Source organism: Schistocerca cancellata, chromosome 9, assembly GCF_023864275.1.
Source record: "Schistocerca cancellata isolate TAMUIC-IGC-003103 chromosome 9, iqSchCanc2.1, whole genome shotgun sequence".
NCBI lineage: Eukaryota > Metazoa > Arthropoda > Insecta > Orthoptera > Acrididae > Schistocerca > Schistocerca cancellata.
In genome coordinates, this window is record NC_064634.1 from 178,156,346 (window position 1) to 178,177,408 (window position 21,063).

A 21,063-nucleotide genomic window follows, 5' to 3' on the forward strand; every position below is an offset into this window, starting at 1 on the left:
AAATTGTTGGTCCTCGTATACCAGGTGCCTTCATAAGCCAGTGAGCCGAAGTGTCTGGCATTTCAAGAGGCACCATATCGTAAATTTACATCGCATACAAGGAAAGTGCAAAAACATCGTCCGTTAAGTCAAAACGCGGACGAAAGTGTGTGTCGAGTGATAATGAAAGTAGCTCACTAAAAAAGAATATGATATAAATAAGAGGACGACGGCCACAAAAGTCACTGCAGAACTGAACGTCGCATTCGTGAACCCCGTCAGCTGCAAAACAACGCGAAGGGAGCGCCCTAAAACCACTCATCAGTGATGCAAAACGCTCTCAACAGGATATCATGCTACAGAAGCCACAAAACCTGCACTATGACGCACTGAAAGAATGTCATTTCGTCGGATGAATCTTGTTTCACCAGTTTCCAACTTCAGGGCGAGTTTACGTCCCAATACTGAAACATGGCAGGGGTTCGATGGTGATTTCGGCAGCCATATGGCGGTATTCCAGAGGCACCATGGTTATTCTGCAATGTCGCCAAGGATTATGTGACTAGTCCATTAAATTTTGGGCATGCAGCCGCGCAAATAAAATTTCTTCCACTGATATTTCGGCCGCGTATCGTCCGGCCATCCTCAGAGTGAGTCACAAGACTGACGACAAGATGCGGCCTTACATGTTCCACCGCCGCGGTACTGCACATGCCGGTCACAGATGCTGGCGGCGGCAAAGAAATACGCTTACACATGCGCCGCTTGTGGCGAAGGCGTACAGACATTCGATTCACTTATCGATGTAAGATCGTCGGCGGTGACAACATGACGAGTCCTCTGCAGTTTAAATACCCCAAGAGCCGTATTCCATGCTTTGTCCAAAATAAAACCATTATCTCTATTTATTAAATTATTAGCTAATCTAATTTCTATAGCTTCCTTGAAGAGAGATTCCCAAAAGGAAGAGGTGGATGTTAAAATCTTCACATGACTGAAATTCATGGAATGCTCTGTATCAATACAAAGTTCCGCCACAACTGACTTGTCTGGCTGTATTAAGCGTGTGTATCTTCGATGCTCCACACATCTCTTTTCTCGAACATAGACCGTACTCTTGAAAAACACAGTCTTAAGGTGATCTTCCGGCCCCCCACGAAGATTGCAGCTTTAATCGGCTCTGTGAAGAACGATTTACAGCTTCGTAAAGCGGGTGTATATCAGATTCCTTGCTGAAACTGTGAAACGTGGTACATAGGTCAAACAACACGCACCGTTCATGAGAGGTTTGTCTGTTTTAACACACTTCTCCAAAAATATTAGACAAATTTTCGTGGGATTTTCGCAGGTAACTTGAGTATAGCTTGTGGCAGCTTATTGGCTGTATTTCATCAAAATCGGATCACCGAAAAATATTATCATCATCTAAAGTTTTACTTAAAACCGTCGTATCTGTCTGTTTCTTCGTTTGAACAGGCTGATCTCCAAAACTACTAGGCGAATTGTCATGGTGTTTTCGCAGGTAACTTGAGCATAGTTTGCTTGGGTCACGGTGTAGGCTTTATCCCATAAAAATAGGAGCACGGAAAAAAGATATAATGATTTAAATTATTATCTAAAACCGTCATATCTATCTGTCTGACTCGAGCATAGCTTGGGCATTGTATACACTTTATTTCTTCAGAATCAAATTACAGAAAAAAGTATCACAACTGAAAGTTTTTATCCATACTCATATTATAAAAGCAAAAGTAACTCTGTCTATTATGTTCTAACAACTAACCTGTTGAACCGATTTCGATGAAATTTGGCACGGAAACAGATTGGGCCCTGAGGAAGAACACAGGCTACTTTATAAAGTGTGCAGTACAATATACATGTTGATTTGAAGAGTATTACGTGAATTAGGGAAAAATATTTATTCTTTGAAAAAGTTATTTACTCTTTGACTTTCGATCTTTATCATATTTGTGAAAACGCTTTTATTATTTGATACGTACTGCACGATCTGATTCAAAGTAAAGGGTACAATGCTTATACAATCTTCAGTTTGTTTAATTACTATTTCCACATTAGTTGTTGCTTAATGTACACATTGTATAATGTATAGCTACTTCAGCAGCACAATGCGTAGATGTACGAGGTGCATTCAAGTTCTAAGGCCTCCGACTTTTTTTCTAATTAACTACTCACCCGAAATCGATGAAACTGGCGTTACTTCTCGACCTAATCGCCCTGCAGAAGTACACATTTTTAACAACGCTGACGCCATGATTCAATGGCAGCGGCGAAGGCTTCTTTAGGAGTCTGTTTTGACCACTGGAAAATCGCTGAGGAAATAGCAGCACGGCTGGTGAATGTGCGGCCACGGAGAGTGTCTTTCATTGTTGGAAAAAGCCAAAAGTCACTAGGAGCCAGGTCAGGTGAGTAGGGAGCATGAGGAATCACTTCAAAGTTGTTATCACGAAGAAACTGTTGCGTAACGTTAGCTCGATGTGCGGGTGAAACGTTTTTGTTGCAGTGCAGGAAGGAATTTGTTCTTCAAAACATTTTCGTAGGATGCACCTGTTACCGTAGTGTCCTTTGGAACGCAATGGGTAAGGATTACGCCCTCACTGTCCCAGAACACGGACACCATCATTTTTTCAGCACTGGCGGTTACCCGAAATTTTTTTGGTGGCGGTGGATCTGTGTGTTTCCATTGAGCTGACTGGCGCTTTGTTTCTGGATTGAAAAATGGCATCCACGTCTCATCAATTGTCACAACCGACGAAAAGAAAGTCCCATTCATGCTGTCGTTGCGCGCCAACATTTCTTGGCAACATGCCACACGGGCAGCCATGTGGTCGTCTGTCAGCATTCGTGGCACCCACCTGGATGACACTTTTCGCATTTTCAGGTCGTGATGCAGGATTGTGTGCACAGAACCCACAGAAATGCCAACTCTGGAGGCGATCTGTTCAACAGTCATTCGGCGATCCCCCAAAACAAATCAGACTGGCTTGTGCGAGCCCGAGTTTGTTTCGGTTTGTTGTCACATGAAGTTCTGCCTTCATTAAACTGTCACACCCACGAACGCACTTTTGACACATCCATAACTCCATCACCACATGTCTCCTTCAACTGTCGATGAATTTCAATTGGTTTCACACCACGCAAATTCAGAAAACGAATGATTGCATGCTGTTCAAGTAAGGAAAACGTCGCCATTTTAAGTATTTAAAACAGTTCTTATTCTCGCTGCTGGCGGTAAAATTCCATCTGCCATACGGTGCTGCCATCTCTGGGACGTATTGACAATGAACGCGGCCTCATTTTAAAACAATGCGCATGTTTCTATCTCTTTCCAGTCCAGAGAAAAAAAATCGGAGGCCTTAGAACTTGAATGCACCTCGTACACGCCTGCCCATGCCCCTCTGCAGGCACTGGTCGTCATTGAGGTTGCACATGCTGACACATCGTGCGATGGGGCAGCTTGGAAAGGGGGGAGAGCGGGACGCCCATCACGAGCTATGCTTACCCAAACAGGCAGGCACGTAAGGGCAGCTGATGTTATGGCGTGTACAGTAGCTTCCTTGCCATCATCCATCATAATAAAACTGTTGATATGCAAGTACAGCCGCAGGTAACAGCTCGTAAATTAAATAAATATGGACAGAGAGGATAGCCTTGCCAGGCACCTCTCCTCATCCTTGTTTTTTTTTTTTTTTAATGTCACTGATATCTGATCTGTACTCCGATTTTAGTACTGACTGAGTATCATTCTTTTGTCTCTTCAGGCTGCTCAAAATTAATTGATTTCTCTGAATATTTTCAGTCTGCTCTGTCTCTAGGTCAACGAATGGGGCAGACGTTTTTCTTTCCATCTAAATTCTTCCTTCTAAAATCGCTCTTAGTGACATTATAGCTTCCCCTGTACTTTTCCTTACCTAAATAAAGGGAGTCATAGCGGGTGAAAATTGTAGGGTAAGCCAGAAATGGGAATATATCCAACAAATGTACTCATGAGCCGAAATATTGTGACCACAACCCCCACGAGAGTGACTGCCAATAAATAGTGCTGCCCAGAAATATTGTGACCACAACCCCCACGAGATTGACTGCCACCTAATAGTGCTGCGGGGACATTCGCACAGAAGAACAGTGCCCGAACTCTTACGGGAATCGGCAACGCGCCGCGAGTAATGAGTATAATAGGCGGGGGCACTACAAATGTAGTGCGGGACAATACGTTGAGGATGTGGGTTTCGCGGGAGGCGTGCCAGAGATAAATCCCTGCAGTCGCGCTATCCTGTGTGTCCTTGGTGTCTCAGATGGATAGAGCGTCTGTCATGTAAGCAGGAGATCCCGGGTTCGAGTCCCGGTCGGGGCACACATTTTCATCTGTCCCCGTTGACGTATGTCAACGCCTGTAAGCAGCTAAGGGTGTTCATTTCATTGTAAACATATCAGACTATGGTAGACTCACATGAGGACTTTATGGTGCATGGGGAAGTACTTCCCATCCACATTTGTCGTGCATTTCTCTCACTGGTATGCTTTATCGTGCAAAAAGAGGACACCAGCTGCAACCATGTCAGGTCTTCTTTGACGAATTTTCGAGCAAAAAATATTTTGCAGCAACAGCTTGTATTACGCTCCTGTTACAGATGTCTCTTGGGGGCACTATATTTTTAGCTAAGACTCCATTCATGTCATACACAAAGATCATCATCAGTTCACATTTGACTGTTGGCGGCGAAATTTTTTCTGGCGTGGAGTGTCGAAACTTTTCCTGTGACGGCTGAAGACTTCAGTTCTGACTCAAAATCTCGTATCCAGGTTTCGTAAAATGCAACAGTCCATCTGTTCAACTCAGTTCTGCGATTATTTTGAGAGCAGCTTTCTGCTCTTCATTCAGATCATGTGGAATCGATCTGGCAGCAACTGTCCTTATCTTTAACTTTTCAATTATGATTCTGTAAAGTTAAGTGGTAAACATTCTGGCCTCATATGCAATTTCTTCGCATGTTTTTTATCGCTCCTCTCTCGAAATGCTTTTAACAGTAACCTGAGAGGTGTGGTGTTTGGCAGTTAATGGCCTTCCACTTCTTGGGTTGCTTTACAGAAACGAGCAGACCACTGTAGTACTGTACTACGATCCACTGTACTATTCCCATACTCCTCTTTCAAAGTGTTGCAAATTTCTGTTGGGTTCTTTTCACGTAGGATGTAAGGTGGCGGTATAATTTTGCCCCTTAACATACTATTTTAAATATAGAATCGTAATCTACTCATCAAGCTGATGAGTTTGATACCATGCACGCCCTTCTTCAAGTAAAGTGATACTAATTTGGATGGTATGGGAAGTAATCATTCATACGTGGCTAACAAGAACTCGATGTATCACAATCACTTTGAACTGAAGTGGACATAGGGAGTTCCGAGCCGTCGAGAGAAGTAGAACAAGCAATGCTTTTCGAGACGGGCCATGTAAGAGCCGACTCTTTGCAGCCTGGAGGCAGACACCATTAGCTAACAATAAGCCATTAAGCGTGCATCTTTGACACACCTGCGTAGAATGGAAAGAAACGTCTCAGCATAGCAGGGGTCCACGTGGCCGCTGTTTACAAAAAATGTTAAGTAGCACAAAATAAAGTTAATGGTGGGGCAGAGACGGCGGAACAGAACACACATAGAAAGACCACACCTGACGCCTGGGAAAGCTTCTCGGAAAGGAATGCTTTCAGAATCACAACAGGAGGTCTTTGAAAAGCACAAAAAACATTATCGCTATGTTTTTTTTTATAAAACAGAAAACAGGCCACAGTGAAAAGCACCACTATTTTTAACAATTACTCGCATATCACGTGATGAAGTCGTGGACGACACGAGGGTGCATGTGGATAGCTCGTGTATGGCCGGAGTCTGAGAGTATAGGTGCGAAACATGAATGCTATAGATGGAAAATTGTTTCCACCCCCAATGCGCTTCTCAAGCTTCAATGGGCCAAGAAACGATGCAAGTCGTACCACAGTCAGCATTGGCCGCTACGACTTGTGGTAGGAGATGAACACAAGGTGTAGTGGGGGGAACAAAAATGATATACAGACTGGGATTGTGGGTAGAAGGGAAAGAGATCTCTTCAGACCAGGGCCGTGTGTAGACAACACTTGCTGTTCTATCAGCCTAGAAGAGCTTTTTAGTGAACACTTGTGTTCACAGGGTTCGAAAATCTCATACCATCTCCGGAGAGGGATTTCGGCCCGAGTTAGTTTTATCTGCAGAACAATTAAAGAGGACAGAGGTGTACACACCACTAAGCCAGAGCGAGTGGGCATTGCCAATAGTTTAGCTAAGGAGAAACACAGTTTTTCCCCTCACGAAAACTCAAGGCAGTTTCCGACTGCTGATACAGTCAAGCCCAGATTATTGTTGAGGTTTACAGGTCTGCACAGTGTTGGCGCGCCACCGTCACCATACACCACTGCCGACCACAGCAGCCACCCAGAACGCACGGTAAATACTTCGTTTCTGAGGACTCAGTAAGGGAGTCACTAACTTGCGTGTGCACTTCAGCTCTATTGGAGATTGGAGTTGTGTTATTTATTATCTTCTCATTCCTTCGTGTCCATGCTAGCCACTTTTGGAGTGTGTATTGATAGGGCTTACAAGTCGAGAAAGGTATCGATAAATGTACGTAATTGTCCAGCTAAAATAGCATAGACAATAGGGCATATTGAAGAGTAGTGAGTGTAATATTTTGGAGGGAAAATTGTTTTGTGATTATTTTATTTTTGGAAATGTGTGGTAAGATCCTATGGGACAATACTGCTGAGGTCATCAGTCCCTTGGCTTACTCACTACTTAATCTAACTTATACTAACTTATGCTATGGACAACACACACACCCACACCCGAGGGAGGACTCGAACCTCCGACAGGGGGAGCCGTACAAACCGTGGCAAGGCGCCTCAGACCACTGTGGCAAGGCGCCTCAAACCGCGCAGCGATTGTTGTATTGTAAGTTACCCTAGGGGTTCTTTTCTCATGTAGGAATGCTTTCGAAACGTTGTTACGTGTTCATGTTTGTCACGATTAATTTCATTTAGTTTGTGAATTCATCGTCAGGATCTCCCTAAATATGGAGGATTTTCTAGTGTCACCAGCTACACAGCCGGCCGCGGTGGCCGTGCGGTTCTGGCGCTGCAGTCCGGAACCGCGGGACTGCTACGGTCGCAGGTTCGAATCCTGCCTCGGGCTTGGGTGTGTGTGATGTCCTTAGGTTAGTTAGGTTTAAGTAATTCTAAGTTCTAGGGGACTTATGACCTAAGATGTTGAGTCCCATAGTGCTCAGAGCCATTTTTTGAACCAGCTACACACTTGAACCCAATGTATATGATAATTTTGTAATAAAAAGATTTACTACAAGTTCTAGTGTAGAGGCTACCTCTTCCTCACGGAAATATTTTGGGCATGTATGACGGCTGTTATTCTGATGTCTAATCGTGACTTCATCCGGGATCTCCTTACCTTGCAGAGCCTGGGTTCATAGGCACCATAGTTCTGTCAGGTATCTCCGTCCGTGGCACGCGGTAAGGACGGGTCATAAAACTGGGAGAAGACGTTAGAAGGGATTCGATTTTTATGTAGAATTTCTGGTCACCAAGCAATCGGACCTGATTCGGTTTTAACTTCCATTTTAAAACTGAATTACCCACGACATAGGCACGCGAATTGGCTAACACGTATATGACAGTCATGCCCAAAGTACGTCTTACAAGTGACAAGAATTTCAACTCGATCACGCCACCGTAACAGTCGCACGTGCGCAGTGTGCAGGACTTTTGAAGAGACCATCGTAAATAAGCGGAACACAGACGATTGAGGCAGCCCTCCAAGGACGATGTGGGCCACGAAGAGAGCATCCACAGACATAAGAGCCATTCGCAAAGGGGAGATTGTTACAGCCCTGCACCTGAGAACAAGCATCTCGGAAACAGCGGAGGTGGTGGGATGTCCGCGTGCTTCTGCTGTGAGCATCATTGTAAAGTGGTTGAAAGGTGATGATCAGTAAGCGACAGGGTATCGGACAACCGCGCCTCGTCACGGAGCATGGAAGTCAGAGGCTTACCTGCTGTGTCGAACACAATAGAGGCCGATGTGTGGCTAAACTGATGAGAAAAATGCTGGTGCAGACACAAGTCTTTCGGAGCACACAATTCGCTCACAGCTGTGGACTACATGAACTTTTTGTGGACTACCTGTATCTCTTCATGCTTAATGTCTTCGATTATGGCGACGGCGTCTTCCAACGAGGTAATTGCCCGTATCACAAGTGCAGAATCGTATTGTAGTGGATTGAGGAGCGTGGCAGTGAACTTATTTGAAGTCTTAGTCACAAAATTCACCTGATCTGAAACCGGCAAGTCACATCTGGGACGCTATCGGATGTCACAAGAAACTTTCCCATAATTTCCGGAAATCACGTCACCTGTGCGTGGAAATCTAGTGCCGCATATCTCTAGTATCCTACCAAGGACTTGTCGAGTCTTTGCCACGCAGAACTGCTGTTGCATTGCGATCCAAAGATGGAACAACACGCTGCGCAACAGGTGGCATGTTTAGACCCTTCAGTGTACCTTTTTGGCCCAAAAATTAGTTGCCACCACATATAAGCCGCATCCCTAAATTTCGAGGAAGAAATAAATAAATACAAAAAGAAGAGTGTATGTGAAAATAAGCCACACACTGATAGGAGAAAAATTACCAAAAATTCGTTTGTACTTACATGAAAGATGTAGGTAAGTATAGTAAATATTTGTTCTAACATTTGATGCAACACTTTTGTAACGTATTTTATCTTATTTACTCTCATCACTATCAGTACCGACATTCGCTTCACCGCTCTCACTCCCATTATTTTCTTTATTCTCTCCCCACAGTACATCATTCGCATTGCCATCCAACACATTCCATGTGTAGTATTTCTTGATCCCCTTATTATGGACTCTGTTGATAGGCAAGCATCCACTCGCACAAAAGGGTGACTGGTTGCTTCTTATCTCGCAGGTTGTCCTTGAATGGCTTGTGTATGCCCACATCTAGTACCTGTAGTTTTGAAAAATTCCTCCAGGTATTACGATGAGATCCTTCTTTTGAGCAGCAAGTTTATCTTTTACTTCGGTAGTTAGATGTCCCTCGAAAACATCCAAAACTAGCATGACTCTCTTAGGAAGCATTCCTTCAGGTCTGCGATTCCAAAACAGTAGACAACCAGTCAACCATCATTTGTGTCATCATTCTGCCCTTTTCTTGACAGCGAATTACTAAGGCCACAGAAAAGTTTCCTTTGGGCGTGGTTTTCCTCTTCATAATGACACAAGGGGGTAACTTTCCCCATCGACTGTTAAAGCTAACATCACAGTTATTCTAATTTTTCATTCGCGGTTCCTCTTAAGGAGATACTTTTTGCCCCTTTCATGTCTATTGTCTTATTGCTTGGCATGCCGAAAAATACTGGCATTCGTCAACATTGCCAGTCTGATGAAGAAGCTAATATTTTCGCAAATGGATGACATAACACTGGAAGTTTACCAGCTTCTCCTAGAAAGCAGTTGGCATCCTCTATGCTAGTGTAGTACTCCATTGGAACCAAGACCATTGCTCCGCATAAACCGATGACATCAACCAACAGTCGAACATAATTCTCGTTGTGGCACGCTTAAGACTTTAAGACCTTCAGTTGGATAATTTCTCGTGAGATAGGCTTGCCATCTTTCCTCTTATCTTGCACACAGGAAAGAACCTTAGCCTCAAGTTCCAGATATTTGACACACTCGGTCCCTTGAACGATTTTCTCGTTGAAACTGCCTTCTCCCATTTTTGTTCTGAAGCAAGCCAACGTCGTCCAGGTCGTACCTTTTTACGGCCTCCTTGTTAGGTGTGGTTTTGGTATAATGCGCAACTGTACGTTCGTAAGCATGCCAAATTCCTTGGCCTGATGATGCTTTTCGCTCTAAATGGTCGTTTACGGCATAAATCAGCTTTCTTAGCAGTATCCAACTGAAACTGAATTATAAGCTAATGGCACAGTACTGGTAAACCTGAACAATGTTAATGCCAATAAAACACCGCCGGAACTTTGTACTGTTGCATAATAAAATGCCTAGTCGCCAGTTTCGGTTACAGATGCAAGCTAAATTTTTGCAAATGAGCTTAATTTTTGTACACAGTTAGCGGATATAAGCCGCACTCTATGTTTTTGAGGATGAAATTTGGGTAAAAATTGTGGCTCACTTCCTGGTGAATATGATATTTCACGTACTATAAATAAACAAAACAATATTTTTATAAAATCTAGGTGTCAACATGGTTAAAACATTGGATTCTTATCTCGAGAGACAACGGTTCAAACCCCTGGCCAGTTATCTAGATTTAAGTATTCCTTTATTGTCCTACGTCGCTTAAGGCGAATATCGAAATGTTTTCTTTGGAAAGGATACTGCCGTTCCTTTCCTCCATCCTTATTCAGTAAGAGCATGTTTTCCGTCTGTAGCCACGTCGTTGTCGGGTCCTTTCATTAGCGTGATGTGTACGGCGGTAATTAACCGCACCTGTGACACAGTACGTGTTTGCTGGATGCACAACCGGAACGCCGCGCCGCGACCAAACAGCGGCAACCTGTTGAGCCACAGAATCAGGCAGCGACAGCGCGTCGGCTTCTATTATTCATGCGGTGTGGTCACAAGCCACAACTGCTATCCGCCCACTCTGTTAGTGGCTTGCTGAGACCCTGAATTGCAAACACGCTGTTCTCCAATTTCACCTTCAAACGTTCACTTCTAAAAACCGGTCAGACAACAAATAAATAAATAAAGATTGCTGATAAGTGTAAGTGATAAAAGGGTAAACAAAATTATATTGAGTAGTAATGATGTACATCTACATGGATACTCTGCAGACCACACTTAAATGCCTGGTAGAGGGTTCATCTAATCACCGTCACAATAATCTTCTATAGATGGTTCATCGAACCACCTTTACAGTAATTCTCTGTTATTCCAGTCTTGTACAGTGCGCGGGAAAAATGAACACCTGTATCTTTCCATGTGAGCTCTGATTTCCCTTATTTTTTACTTCCTATGTGAGTCGGTGTCAACAAAATATTTCCACATTCAGAAGAGAATGTTGGTGACTGAAATTTCGTGAGAAGATCCCGCCGCAACGAGAAACGCCTTTCTCTTAATGATGCACACGCCAAATCCCGAATCATGTGCGTGACACTCTCTCCCCTATTTCTCGACAATACAAATCTTACTGCTCTTCTTTGAACTTTCTCAACATACTCCGTTAATCTTATCTGGTAAGGATCGCACCCCCACAGCAGTACTCCAAAAGGGGACGGCCAAGCGTAGTGTCGGCTGTCTCTTTGGTAGATCCGTTGCATCTTCTAAGTGTTCTGCCAATAAAACGCAGTCTTTGGTTCGCCTTCCCCACAAGATTTCCTACGTGTTCTTTCCAATTTAAGCAGTTCGTAATTCCTAGGTGTTTAGTTGAATTTACAGCCTTTAGATTTGATTGATTTATCGTGTAACCGAATTTTAACGGATTCCTTGTAACACTCATATGGGTGACCTGACGCTTTTCATTATTTAGGATCAATTGCCAATTTTCGCACCATACAGGTACGTTTTCTAAATCGTTTTGTGATTTCTTTTGATCTTCTGGTGACTTTACTATGCGGCAAATGACAGCATCATCTGCAGCAGCCTAAGACAGTTGCTGCTCAGATTGTCTCCTAAATTGTCTATGTCGACAAGGAAAATCAGAGGGTCTATAACACTATCTTGGGGAACGCCAGATATCACTTGCCTTTTACTCGATGACTTTCAAATGGTTCAAATGGCTCTAAGCACTATGGGACTTAACATCTGAGGTCATCAGTCCCCTAGACTTAGAACTACTTAAATCTAACTAACCTAAGGACATCACACACATCCATGTCCGAGGCAGGATTCGAACCTGCGACCGTAGCAGCAGTGCAGTTCCGGACTGGAGCGCCTAGAACCTCTCGGCCACAGAGGCCGGCGATGACTTTCCGTTAGTTACTACGAACTGTGACCTCCCTGACAGGAAATCACGAATCCAATCGCACTGAGACGATATTTCATAAGCACGCAGTATGATTACAAACCGCTTGTGAGGTACGGTGCCGAAAGCATTATGGAAACCTAGAAATACGGCTTCAGTTTGAAGTCCCTTCACGATAGCACTCAACACTTCGTGTGAGTAAAGCGATAGTTGTGCTCCACGAGAACGAAGTTTCCTAAATCCGTGTTGACTGTGTGTCATTAGACCGTTTCTTCGAGATAATTCATAACGTTCGAACACAGTATATGTTCCAAAAAGCTGCTGAATATCGATGTTAGTGATACGGGCCTGTAATTTAGTGGATTACTCCTTTTGCCTTTCTTGAATATTGGTGTGACCTGTGCAGCTTTTCAGTCTTTGGGTCCGGACCTTTCGTCGAGCGAACGGTTTTATATGATTTTTAAACGTGGATCTGTTGCATCAGCATACTCAGAGGGGAACCTAATTGGTATACAGTCTGGACCGGAAGACTTCCTTTTATTAAGTGAATTGAGCAGCTTCACTTCTCCGATGATATCTGCTTCTACGTTACTCATGTTGGCGGCTGTTCTTAATTCGAATTCTTGCTTCGTCTTCTTTGGAGGAAGGAATTTCGGAAGGCTGTGTTTAGCAACCCTGCTTTAGCAACACTGTCACCGGTAGTACTTCAATTGCTACTCCGCAGAGAAGGCATTCCTTGTGTCATGCCGCTTGCATACGTTACATACGACAAGAATTCCTTTGGATTTTCTACCTGCTTTCGAGACAACGTTTCGTTGAGGAATCTATTATAAGCATACGCATTGAAGTCCGCGCTAAATTTCGGGATTCAGTAAAAGATCACCACTCTTCGGGATTTTGCGTTCGTTTAAATTTGCCATCATATTTTCGTTGTTTCTTCAATACTATTCTTCCCTGTTTTGTGTGCCACGGGGGATCAGCTCCGTTGTTTGTTAATTTATTTGGTATAAATCTGTCAACTGCTGTTGATACTATTTCTTTGAATTCAAACCACATCTCGTCTTCCCTTAAATTGTTAATTTGGAAGAAGTGGAGAGTGTCTCTTAGTAAGGTGTCAAGCGAATTTTTATCTGCTTTTTTGAGTAAATGTATTATTCGTTTATTTTTGGAGGATTTGACGGTTACGGTATTCAGTCTCGCTACGCTACGACATCCCTGTGTTCACTAGTCCCCGTAGACTTCTAATTGTAAATTAGCGACCACAAGGCAGTTGCTGCTAGACGGAATACCGTAACGCCTCCAACATCAAGAAGAAACGTAAAGTATATCTATTTAAAAAGCTGATAAAAATGCTCTTAATGCCCTTTTAAAGGGAAAGTCTCCACTCTTCTGATCACGTAAACGTAGAAAAGATGTGGAATGATTTCAGAGATAGTATCGACGGAAATTGAGAGATATTTACCACATAAATTAATAAATGATAGTACTGATCCCCCATGGTACACAAAACGGGTCTGATCGCTGTTGCAGAAGCAACGGAAAAACGCATGCCAAATTTAAAAGAACGCAAAATCCCCAAGAATGATAAACTTTTGCGGAAGTTCGAAATATAGCGCGTACTTCAATGCGAGATGTTTTTAATAATTTCCACATTGAAACTCTGTCTCGGAATCTGGCAGAAAACCCAAAGAGATTCTGGTCATACATAATGTATACCAGTGGCAAGACGCAATCGATACCTTCACTGGGCGATAACAACGGTGAAGTCACTGATGACAGTGCCACTAAAGCAGAGTTATTAAACACGGTGTTCCGAAACTCCTTTACCAAAGAGGACAAAGTAAATATTCCTGAATTCCAATCAAGAACAACTGCCAAGATGAGAAAGACAGAAGTGGGTATCCTCGGTGTAGCAGAGCAGCTTAAATCACTTAATAAAGGCAAGGCCTCCGGTCCAGATTGTATATCAGTCAGGTTCCTTTCAGAGTATGCTGATACAATAGCTCCATATTTAGCAGTTATATACTACCGCTTGCTCACAGAAAGTTCCGTACCTAAAGACTGGAAAATTGTTCAAGTCACACGAATATCCAAAAAGGGAAATAGGAGTAATCCGCTGACTTACAGGCCCAAATCACTAACGTCGATTTGCAGTAGGGTTTTGGAACTATACTGTATTCGAACATTATGAAGTACCTAAAAGAAAACGGTTTATTGACACATAGTTAGCACGGATTCAGAAAATATCGCTTTTCCGGAACACAATTAGCTCATTATACTCATGAAGTAGTGAGTGCTACCGAGAGGGAATGTCAAATTGATTCCATATTTGTAGATTTCCAGAAGGCTTGCGACACCGTTTCTCACAAGCGTGTTCTAACCAAACTGCGTGCTTGTGGAATGTCGCCTCATTTGTGCGATTGTATTCGAGATTTCCTGTCAGAAAGGTCACAGTTCGTAATAACTGACGGGGAGACATCGAGTAAAACAGAAGTAATATCCGGTGTTCCCCAAGGAAGTGTTATAGGCCCTCTATTGTTCCTGATCTATATTAACGACGTAGGAAACAATCTGAGTAGCCCTATTAGATTGTTTGCAGATGATACTGTCATTTACCATCTTGTAAAGTCATCAGATGACCAAAACGAATTGCAAAAAAATGTTCAAAATGTGTGTGAAATCTTATGGGACTTAACTGCTAAGGTCATCAGTCCCTAAGCTTACACACTACTTAACCTAAACTATCCTAAGGACAAATACACACACCCATGCCCGAGGGAGGACTCGAAGCTCCGGTGGGACCACCTGCACAGTCCATGACTGCAGCGCCCCAGACCGCTCGGCTAATCCCGCGCGGCAAAACGAATTGCAAAATGATTTAGACAAGATATCTGTATGGTGCGAAAAGAATAAAGAACAGTGTCAATAAAGAAAAGGAGCAGTTATTCACTTGAGTACAAAAAGAAATCCGCTAAATTTTGATTACGCAAGAAGTCACACAATCTTAAGGCTGTAAATTCAACTAAATATTTAGAGATTAGACTTAGAAATAACCTAAATTGGAACGATCAAGTAGATAATGTGGTGGGTAGAGCAAAGGAAAGACTGAAATTCATTGGTCGAACACTTAGGAGGTGCAACAGGTCTACTAACGAGACTGTACACAGCACCCTTGTCAACCCTTTTCTAGAGTATTGCTGTGCGGTGTGGGATCCGCATCACGTTGGACTGACGGATTACATCGAAAAAGTTCAAAGAAGGGCGGCTCGTTTTGTACTATCGCGAAATAGGGGAGACAGTGCCACAGAGATAACACGTGAATTGGAGTGGCAATCATAAAAAAGGTGTTTTTCATTGAGACAGGATCTTCTCATGAAATTTCAATCGCCAGTTCTCTCCTCCGATTGCAAAAACATTCTGTGGGCACCTTCCTACCTAGGGTAGGGAGAAATGATCATCACGATAAAATAAGAAAAATCAGAGCTCGCATAGAGAAATTTTAGTGCTCGTTTTTGCCGCGCGCCCTTCGAGAGTGGAACGGTAGAGAAACAGCTTGACGGTGGTACATTGAACCCTCTGCCAGGCGCTTTATTGTGAATAACAGAGTAATCACGTAGATGCAGATGCAGATAAAGATGTAGAGCAATCTCAACTTAAAACAGGTGCTATGGAAACTAATCTAATAGCAACAAATATACGATCCAATAACGTTAATCTGCCCCCCACCTATGTTTGACAACAGACTATAATAACCACTCACAGACGCCAGGTGGCAGCACTAGCAGTGGAAGGTATGTAGAACGTTTCGGGGTGACGCCGAAACAGTGCAGTCGGAAACGGAGCGAATTATCTGACGTTCTAAAGGGCGTGATCGTTGGGTTTCGGCCCAAGTGTGGGAGCATTTCCGAAGCGACTAAATCTGTTAACCGCGTGCTTCCGTGGTTAAAGTATACCGTTCATGGCAAAGTGGAGCTACCCAAAACTAGTGCCAAGGCAACTGTGGCGCACCACGGGCCATAGACGACAGGGATAAACGACAGCTGCGGAGATGTGTACGGGCGGACGAATAGACGAGCAGCTGTTGAGCAACTGGCCGCTCAGATGAACCAATGAGCTACCAACAGTGTCTCCTCAACAACCGTTCAGCGAACGTTGCTGCGTATAGGCCTCTGCAGCAGACGACTGGTTCATGCACCCATACTGACTGCTGTTCATCGGCGAAAAAGGCTGGAATTTCACGCCAGTACCGAAACTAGACGTCCTCTGAATGGAGACAGGTGGCCTTTCAGATAATACATGACCTTTGGCTTGCACAGAGTGAAATTTCTGAAAGCAGACATCCTGGAATAACTGTCGAAAGGTACCAGGCCAGAGTAGGGAAGTAACCTCGTCGTTGTGAGAGGCATAATGGACTGGATTGGATTGTTTGGGGGAAGAAACCAAACAGCGATGTCATTGGTCTCATCTGATTAGGGAAGGACGGAAAAGGAAGTCGGCCGTGCCCTTTCAAAACAACCATCCCGGCATTTGCCTAAAGTGATTTAGGGAAATCGCGGAAAACCTAAATCACGATGGCCGGACGCGTGATTGAACCGATGTCCTCCCGAATGCGAGAAGCATAATGGATCAACACGCTTATGTCCTAGGGATCATGTCTAGCCTTGCATACAGTTCGTTTTTCCTCGACACGGCCGGCCGGGGTGGCCGAGCGGTTCTAGGCGCTACAGTCTGGAACCGCGCGACCGCTACGGTCGCAGGTTCAAATCCTGCCTCGGGCACGGATGTGTGTGATGTCCTTCGGTTAGTTAGGTTTAACTAGTACCTAGTTCTGGGAGACTGATGACCTCAAATGTTAAGTCCCATAGTGCTCAGAGCCATTTGAACCATTTGAACCATCCTCGACACGATGACATCTAACAACAGGACAATGCAAAGTGTCACTCGGCTCGTAGTGTACGTGCGTTGTTTGAAGAGGACCAGAATGAGTATACTGTACTCTCCTGGCAACCAGACTGCCCGGATTAAAACACAATCGGGAATCTGTCGGATCATCTCGATCGGGCTGTTCGTGCCATCGATTCTCAACCGAAGAACCTGGTGCAGCTGGCCACGGCACTGGAGTCGACATGGCTCCGCATCCCTGTCAGTAATTTCCACAAACTCACTGACTCTCTTTCTGCGCGTCTCGCAGTGGTCCGTGCTGCAAACTGCGATTATTCGGGCTTTTGACAGGTGGTCACATTAAAGTGACTGGATAATGTAAAAATACTTAAGGATATTCACTTTCAAACTGACAACAGTTACATAACGCATTAGTAGCAACAATGATTGCCGATGTACAAAAGAGCGATTAAAACAAGTAGCAAGATACACAGAAGGTGCCCAAAAAAATCGAAACACCGAAAGCCTGGCACATTACCATGGTCAGTATGGTGCAGCGAACCCTTTGACATTCGAAATAGCTTCCACTCGTCTCGAAATGGATGGTTACAGTCCCTGTTTGGTCTTCAAGCGAGACTTACACCAATCTTCCTGCAAAATAGTGAAAAGTTCAGATAACGATGATGGAGTTAGATAGCGATCACGCAGCCTTCTCCCCGATGTAAAAATGTGCAATAATATTGAGATATGGTGATTGTGGTGGTCAGGGGAGATGCGACGTTCACCCACGTGCTCACAAATGTAGTCCTGGGCGATGCAAGCTCTTTAAACGAGAGCTCTGTGTCTTGGAACACAGAATCACCATTAGGGAACAAACATAGTACCATGACACGAATCAGATCAGCGAAAATAGCCACATAACCCTTGCCCATAATGCGACCTTGCAGAGTAACCTCGGGTCCCGTGGAACACCACGACATGGCCGCCAAAATCATCGCCGAACCACCGCCATTTTTCAATCTTGGGTCGTAAACTCGGCCAGAAGTTGTAAACAGTGTGAAACAAGACTCATTCGGCCAAATGACTATTTTTCCATTGCTACATAATCCAAGTTGCCGCACACCTCTTCCTGTTTCGAATATTTGCATCACTGATGTCACTAATTAATGGTTGTGGAATTCCACCTCGTCCTGCAAGTCTCTGCTAATGGAGGTCCCTTCATGCCGTTTTGCTGCTGACAGTATTCGCTAGTGTGATATTCAGTTCTACAGTGACTTTTGCAGCTGTCTTCCTCTTTTTTTTTCGCCACAATCCTCTTCAGTGGCCGTCTGTCAGGATCACTCACATTGTCCGCGTTGTGACTTATCGGATGACGTTTTCCTGCTTTCCCTGTATGCGGTATAAAACTTCGCCACTGCGCCTCTGTTCCCCATGAAACTTCGGCTACTTCGATTTACAGAAGCACACATCATAAGCGCGCCAATAATTTTCCCACCTTCTAATTCACTTAGCTCAGACAGAATGCTCTCACACTAATAGAAAACACTGTTGTGACCGCAATAACACTTGCAACGTATTAAGGCCTTCGCACAGGTGCCGTTCGTGATCAAAAACAGCATCTTAACCTTTAGGCTTGGCCTCCTGTTTTTATATTCAAGCGTGCATTTGTCACGTTGTGTCCGTATTTTCGTACACCCCAACTCTGTAGACGTTTCGTAAAATAGACAAAGAATCAGTACCGTCTCATCTCGACCTCTCGCAGAGCCCAAGTAATTCTTTTGATACATTACGTTCGAGTTCTCTGTCACCGCATTTATTGTGAAGATGCTCATTGATAACATAAGAACCGAAATCGAAGGTAAAAAAATCTGTAGTCCGTTTCCCGTACAACGTAAGAATCATGAGTACTGTCACAGTTTATTACATCACAACTGCAAGTATAAAGTGACATAAGTGTTACTGTCCGTGATGCTGAGCAAAAGCTGAAACTGAACAGATTTAACAAGATATGAAGGCGTGTATGTACACTCCTGGAAATGGAAAAAAGAACACATTGACACCGGTGTGTCAGACCCACCATACTTGCTCCGGACACTGCGAGAGGGCTGTACAAACAATGATCACACGCACGGCACAGCGGACACACCAGGAACCGCGGTGTTGGCCGTCGAATGGCGCTATCTGCGCAGCATTTGCGCACCGCCGCCGTCAGTGTCAGCCAGTTTGCCGTGGCATACGGAGCTCCATCGCAGTCTTTAACACTGGTAGCATGCCGCGACAGCGTGGACGTGAACCGTATGTGCAGTTGACGGACTTTGAGCGAGGGCGTATAGTGGGCATGCGGGAGGCCGGGTGGACGTACCGCCGAATTGCTCAACACGTGGGGCGTGAGGTCTCCACAGTACATCGATGTTGTCGCCAGTGGTCGGCGGAAGGTGCACGTGCCCGTCGACCTGGGACCGGACCGCAGCGACGCACGGATGCACGCCAAGACCGTAGGATCCTACGCAGTGCCGTAGGGGACCGCACCGCCACTTCCCAGCAAATTGGGGACACTGTTGCTCCTGGGGTATCGGCGAGGACCATTCGCAACCGTCTCCATGAAGCTGGGCTACGGTCCCGCACACCGTTAGGCCGTCTTCCGCTCACGCCCCAACATCGTGCAGCCCGCCTCCAGTGGTGTCGCGACAGGCGTGAATGGAGGGGCGAATGGAGACGTGTCGTCTTCAGCGATGAGAGTCGCTTCTGCCTTGGTGCCAATGATGGTCGTATGCGTGTTTGGCGCCGTGCAGGTGAGCGCCACAATCAGGACTGCATACGACCAAGGCACACAGGGCCAACACACGGCATCATGGTGTGGGGAGTGATCTCCTACACTGGCCGTACACCACTGGTGATCGTCGAGGGGACACTGAATAGTGCACGGTACATCCAAACCGTCATCGAACCCATCGTTCTACCATTCCTAGACCGGCAAGGGAACTTGCTGTTCCAACAGGACAATGCACGTCCGCATGTATCCCGTGCCACCCAGCGTGCTCTAGAAGGTGTAAGTCAACTACCCTGGTCAGCAAGATCTCCGGATCGGTCCCCCATTGAGCATGTTTGGGACTGGATGAAGCGTCGTCTCACGCGGTCTGCACGTCCAGCACGAACGCTGGTCCAACTGAGGCGCCAGGTGGAAATGGCATGGCAAGCCGTTCCACAGGACTACATCCAGCATCTCTACGATCGTCTCCATGGGAGAATAGCAGCCTGCATTGCTGCGAAAGGTGGATATACACTGTACTAGTGTCGACATTGTGCATGCTCTGTTGCCTGTGTCTATGTGCCTGTGGTTCTGCCAGTGTGATCATGTGATGTATCTGACCCCAGGAATGTTTCAATAAAGTTTCCCCTTCCTGGGACAATGAATTCACGGTGTTCTTATTTCAATTTCCAGGAGTGTATATACAAGTCAAATGTTGAAAAGCACGTACTATGGTCGTATCCAGTGGCTTGGTGTTTTTTTGTTCTTTAATCAATTGAGCGCCCTAAACACGTAACAACATCTTTTAATCCAGCCCAGTCAAAGAAGGCCAAAAAAGGTCGATTAAAGGAAAAGTCGAGTAGTAGCAAATTTTTGCACCGTTATAAGAAAGAGGTTGCTGAACAACATGGTAAAAATCCAAACTGGTGGAATTTAAGTGCTAGGGTTGCGGGCGTTACAGGTCACACTTTATGTTTTTCTCGGATAACTCGAAACCCACGGCTTCTATTGAGAAAAGCTTCCCATTACAGCATTAAACTACATTAAATTTCCTACAAAAAGGTTCTATTCATTTTTTTCTGTAGGACCAATAGTTTCCGCGTTGGATGCTATGAAAGAACAGCAGACTACTCAATATTGTTTTTTATCATATGGGAAGTGTGTTAAAAACCACTATTAAATGTGTGTACCATATCTCAGCGCAGCAGAGCCGTATTGGGGGATAACTTGTGTTCGGGGGTATAAAAGGATGGAGGAGTAGATGTGGGGGGGTAGAGGCGCGAGAGACGACAGCTCGCCGTGTTATGTTTATGCACCTCCCTCCTTCGAAGGTCTGAGAAAAGGAGATCGAGTAGGTGACTTCCCACTCTGTCTACCTCATT

General features: G+C 44.7%; 1 protein-coding gene across 1 annotated transcript in view; it reads left to right on the forward strand.

Moving 5' to 3' along the window:
* LOC126100704 (rabphilin-3A) overlaps positions 1-21,063 on the forward strand; it is a 1,079,132-nt gene that overhangs the window by 792,191 nt on the left and 265,878 nt on the right. The window lies entirely within an intron of this gene.